Here is a 6,075-nt window from a genome sequence, read left to right as displayed (position 1 = left end):
TGGTGAGAAAGAGCATTTGCACACACCACAGTCTCTTCTTCCTCGTTTTCCTGATGTGATACACTGTCCTAGGATTGATGTGCATAATCCTGTTTATGGTAAACTCCATTATTTTTTTTAAAAATTGCAAATAAATAAAAATATCATATACCAAAATTAATCAGAATCATAGAACTCAATGAGAAATTAAAATTGGCAATCAGAATAGAAGCTGAGAAGCTTCACATTTAATTATACTTTATGCGTATATTTTATGCACTTATCCACCCCTTTTCTTGAAACGAGATCTTGATATGTAGCCGAGGCTAGCCTTGAGCTTGCACTTCCCTGCCTCATCCTCCCAAGATCTAGGATTATATTCCTGCCACCACAACAGAGCTGCCATTCACTTCTACATACAGATACACATTTCAGTACCAAATTACTTACAGCTTGACTCTTTCTAAGCTGGAAATCCAAAATGCTTCAAACCCCAAAACCTTCTGGCCAGTGACATGATGCCGAGGTCAGCCCAAAAATTCTACACCTTGGCTTCGCAGGACAGGTAGACATAGCAATTATGTATGAAACGTAAGTGGATCCTATGTTTGAATTTGAGTTTCAAGTTAAAAATATGTAATTACATGTATATCAATAGCCTGGCTAGTTTTATGTCATCTTGACACAGTTAGAGGAATCTGAGAGGAGGGGGCCTCAGTAGAGAAAATGTCTGCAGACAGGCAGTAGGCAAGCCTGTAAGACAATCTCTTAATGATTGGTGGAGGAGGGCCTGACCTGGTGGCTGAGACACCTTGGGCAGGTGTTCTCTAAGACAGCAGGCTTAATACGCCATGAGAGCAAGCCAGTGAGCAGCACCTCTGTGGCCTCTGCGTCAGCTCCTGCCTCCAAGTTCCTGCCCTGTTTGAGTTCCTGTCCCCAGCGCTTTTGATTGAACTGTTACATGGAACTGGGAGTGAAATAAAAGGTTGCTTTGGTCATGGTGTTTCATCACGGCAATGGTAACCCTAAGACAGCCTACATTCCAAAACTTTTTATTAAAATCTGAAACAGTCTGGTTTCAAGCATTTTACATACAAGAACTCAATTTCAATTTCATGTTTATAATTTTGATCAGCATACTTTTATTTCTGCATCAATCTTGCAGGGGAGGAAGAGAATGAAAACAAAGCTATCAACAAAAAAACATCCAGGTCTCATGGTTGTAACTGGATTTGTAGGGATTAGGATGGGGCACAGATGTTGAAGACATGACCTCCCGAGAGATGATCATCGCGAGATCAAGGCCGGGCGATGGTGCCTTCCAGCACTCGGGAGGCAGAGGCAGGTGGATCTCTGTGAATTCGAGACCAGCCTGGTCTACAGAGCTAGTTCCAGGACAGGCTCCAAAGCCACAGAGAAACCCTGTCTCGAAAAACAAAAAAAAAAAAAAAAAAAAAAGAGAAAATGAAACTCCAAGCAAACACGGAGAGATCTATCTTAAAGCACAGGTTCAGCATTGATAGCTCACACCAGACCAGGAAACCTGGGGGTTGGGGGTTCAGCCCGAGGGGCGAGGCAGGGCTCTGACCGTTGAGGCTGAGTCAGCGCACCTTCCCTAAGGTCCCACCTCTATTCAGTTGCTGCTGCAGCAGCGCCTCCTGTCGGTCATCGGGAGTCATCGCTTTGCAGAGCGTTCGGGCGTTCACGATCACAAAGAGAAAAAGTTGTGCTTGTCTTTCACGGTGTAAGAAGGACGGTTTAATCCGCTTCTAATCCAATTTCCTCTTTAAGGATTTGCTGTACTTTATTCTTGTTGGGGAAGGAAAAAAAACCAACCCAAGCTGACCCCGACGTGACTTGAACACGCAACCTTCTGATCTGGAGTCAGACGCGCTACCATTGCGCCACGAGGTCACAGTCAGCTAGTGACTCTGCATCGCTAAAGGCCTCGCTCCACCGGCTCTCTCCTGGGCTCCGGGATTCGGGATAGAGCGGGATTGAGCGGGACAGAGCATCGGCGCTCACGGATGCAGGGAAGGAGTTCGGAATCCCGCGGCGCCGGCCAGAACCGCCGCGCGGAGGCTGCCCGGTCGCCAGGCAGCGACAAACGTTTGGCTCTTCCCTCAGTCTCTCGCGGCGACCCGCCGGGGACACTCACGAGCGAGGGGGCGCCGAGGAGGAACTGAGGGATGCTCGGGAGCCGGGGGCGCCCGGGGACTGTGGACCGGGGTACCAGACTGACAGCGGCTGGGAGGCCGCGGGACCCGCCTGTAAGATGGCGGCCGCCTCTGCGGCGGGCACGGGGCGGCGGGCCCGGGGTGACGGAGATCGGGGACCCCGGGCCAGGGGCGGCCGGTCCGGGAGGGCGGAGGTCGGGGACCCCGGGCCCGGCATGGCCGGTCCGGGAGGGCGGGGACCGGCGGGCACTTGAGCGCCGGCTCTGGTTCTTAGTCCCCTGTCTCCTAGGAAGAAACTGGGCGATGCCCAAGCGAGCGGCTAGATGAACAAGCAGGAAAGGCGCGCAGCTTTATTAGCTATACAAATAAGCATTTCTTTGAGAAAAGAAAAACACGCGGAATAGTCGTAAAACAGAAACACTAGTATTTCTCGGTGCTGTTTCTTCGTCCCGATTGTGACCCGTACGTATGCTAGTGCAGAGATCGCACACAAAGTATCCGAATTTTCATGAAGGGCAAATTCCTAACCAGGACCATTAGCATGTGTTTTTGGATATTTTGAAAGACCCAATAAATACACACTCATAAACTGAGGAACTCTTACTGTTATTCTTAAAATCTACTAAATGATATCTTTGGACCTATTGAACGTTTCATAAAACCTTAAAATGTTGCTTACCCAAAACATTCACTGGGCCAAGTATAAAAAAAAAATTCATCAAACTATGAAATTTAACATGAGATACAGATACATTTTTAATGATGATTTCCTTCCTACATAAAGTGTCTCCTATGGATGGCTCACAACCATCTGTAACTTCAGTTTCCGGGGATCTGATGCCCTCTTCTGGTCTCTCTGGGTTGCTATAGATTCCTTTTTTCAGGAATAGTCTTTTGTTTGTTTTTCCAAACAGGGTTTCTCTATGTAGCCTGTCTGTCCTGGAACTCACTCTGTAGACCAAGCTGGCCTCCAGCTCAGAGCATATCTAAAGGAATTTCTTTACCTTCATTAAAAGCGGTTTCTTTCATAAGAAGCTTTTAAAAAATACATAATAAACAAACAAACAAACCTGGTCCTGGAAAATATCTCAGTAGTTAAGAGCACTGGCTGCCCCTCCAGAGAACCTGGGTTCAGTTCCCAGCACCCATATTTGGCAGCTAAAGCCGGGCTTGAACTTCAGTTCCACGGGCTCTTTTGTCCCCTTCTGGTGTCCTTGGGTATTGCACACACATGGTCCACATACAAATATACTCAGGCATGCGTGTGGCTCGTGCACACATGTAAAATAAAATTTACAGCCCCTCAAGAATTCATCTACTGGACTCAGTGAATATCTTTGTATTATCTGAATAGCTTTGTATTTTGTTTTTTTGAGTTTTAAATCGTCAGGATAAAAGTTCAGATGGGAGAGGCTGTTTTCTTTGTATCCAGTGTCCAAGGCAGTGTATTTTTTTTTCTGGAAAATTCTCTCCACACTCTTGGAATAGGACTGTCTATGCTAAATGGATAGGAAAACTGAGAGCAGTTAGGGAATGATGCACTAAACGTGGGAACCCAAGTTAACGAGCGGGGAGGAAGTATTCTGACTCTATAGGGGACAGCGCTCACGGAAGTGGTGAGTTGGAGATTCGTCTGTGTCCCCATCGCCCTGCGCCCCTGTCCCTGCTGCCCTGCTGTGCATCCGGGAAGGCATAAGGAAAACTGGGGCATGCCAGTGAGTGCACAGGGCCCGGGAAGATCAGCGAATGTAGCAGTGCTCTGGGACCCGCAGCCCTGGGTCAGTGACCAACCCAGGTGAAAGGGAGTGCGGGGACGAAGCAAGTGAACGGCCTGGCTCCCACCCTTCACGCCCCAACTTTAAAAGTGTGGCTCTGGGGCCCCAGGGCACTCACCAAAAATCCCAAGATTTTACCAGGGACACACAGAAAAGTATTAAAATGGAGGAGGGTTTTTCAAGAAAGGGAAAACAAGGCTCAGCAGTTGCAAAGGACTTTGTATGCAGGCCCTGCACCTCACAGCTGCCTGTACCTCCAGTTCTGTGGTCATGGGGATTGGACACCTTTGGCCTCTGTGGGAACCTACACACACACACATTGGGGGAGGAGGACAGACAGACAGAGAGAGCACAATGGTTTGGAGGAACTGATACTCTTGTGTCCTGGGATCGCAGGGTAACAGATGGTTTACAGGCTCTGTCCCAGCATTTATTTTTCTCTAGAACTATTTACTAATGAAGCAGAAGAGATGGATCAGTGGGTTAGGACCAGAGTTCAGTTCATAGTGGTAAACCTACTATGGTTTTGCTAATGGGATATAGTGTCCATATGCCCTCTCAATTCACGTCTCTATACCCACAGTGCAGTTCTCAGACCTCAGCAGAGAAGTTCTTGCACTGGGTGGAAGTCAATACAAAACTCACAGCTAATCAAAGTGTGGAGAGTAAGTGACTGGAGCACTCAGCCACACATGGAACATCTGTATGGCCCTCCCGCCAAGGCTCAGCCACACCTGGAACATCTGTATGACACTCCCGCCAAGGCTCAGGGGACTGAAAGTCTGTAAGGGCCACAGACTGGGGAGGACAGCAGAGAAACAGTGTCTTTGGACTGCTGCACCCATGCACACATTGGCTGTGGCTGCACAAGATCAAGCCAGTCGGCATTCTAGCATGGAGAGGGACGTCTCAAGAGCCCCCACCTCCAGCTGAGGTACTGTTGGCAGCTGATGCTTTCTGGGGGACAGAGAGTCTGTTTCTTTAAGGGCGTGGCTCCTGGTCAACCAATGGATGGCCCTGAACAAGAGTATATGGACAGCAGAAAATGGACTCCATGAAATATTGTGTGTGTGTTTGTGTGTGTGTGTGTGTGTGTGTGTGTGTGTGTTGGGGGGGGTCTATCTATCTATCCGTGGGCACTGGGCAGGCTGTAAGCACCCTTAAAATCCCTATTCACATCAGTGGTGAGTTGTTTATATTGTGAGTGCTCCTTCTGATGCTCGTTCTCCTGTAAAGAAGCAATGAGTGTGGATAGGGCTTTTGACTCCCTAATCAGCAACTATCTGGCTCTCCCTGGCTATAATGGCTGCCTTAAGCCAAAGGACCAGCGGCCGAACAGACTGGCAGGCTACCCTTACGCTAGCACCAGCCATCTGAAACACTGCAGGAACACCTTGAGAAAATGATCTGGCAACCACAACTGACTGCCCTTGCTCCCAAAGGCACAGCCCAGTCCTCACTGTTTGAAAGAACTCTTCCCAGCGTTTCATCATCTGACCCAAATCCATGTCTAAGTAACCCTGCGACTATTTCCACCTTGGTCAGAGGGAGGGTTCTTCCCTAGGAGGTCTGGCAGAGGGGCTGCCGAGACTAGCCTAAGAGTCAGGATGTGACTGGCCCAAACAAACAGCTGTGATTGGCCCTAACATCCTTCTTAGGCTATATAACCCAGTTCATCCAATGAATTGGCAGGGAGACACCCAACTTCCTCTAAAGACGCCGTAAGTGATCTTCACTTGACTTCTGTAGTGAGAACCGAGGTGGTAACACAAAGAAGCCAAAGAGACCACAGAGAGCAGTGGCTATGGTAGAGGTGGCAGCGGCAGCTCAGCCGTCATCGTGCAAAGATGAAAAGGCAACAAAGCAGCCCACTGCTTGACAGCGGAAAGAGGCTGCTGAACCAGAGTGGAGCCCAGGCCGGTGCCAGGAGAGACTAGAGTGGGTGGGGCTGGCTAATGGAGGATAAAGGAGCCGAGTGTAAAAGCCCAAGTCTGTAATCCTGGAGGTGGAGACAGGAGGCTCAGGAGTTCAAGTTCACCCTCAGCTACAAAGCAAGTTCAAGGCCAGCTTGGGCTATGTAAGTCTCAACCTCAAAATAAATGAAATGAAAATAATAAAAAGCTTTTAAAGATCCAGAAAACAGA

General features: G+C 48.6%; 1 non-coding gene across 1 annotated transcript; it reads right to left on the bottom strand.

Annotated features, from left to right (window-relative positions):
- Window positions 1-1,821: 1,821 nt before the first annotated feature.
- Window positions 1,822-1,893, bottom strand: Trnaw-cca. The gene has a single exon. It is a non-coding gene; the product is annotated as a tRNA-Trp (tRNA).
- Window positions 1,894-6,075: the final 4,182 nt, after the last annotated feature.

The sequence above is a fragment of the Microtus ochrogaster genome, chromosome 7 (assembly GCF_000317375.1).
Source record: "Microtus ochrogaster isolate Prairie Vole_2 chromosome 7, MicOch1.0, whole genome shotgun sequence".
Lineage (NCBI taxonomy): Eukaryota > Metazoa > Chordata > Mammalia > Rodentia > Cricetidae > Microtus > Microtus ochrogaster.
This window is presented reverse-complemented; position numbering and strand designations above follow the sequence as displayed.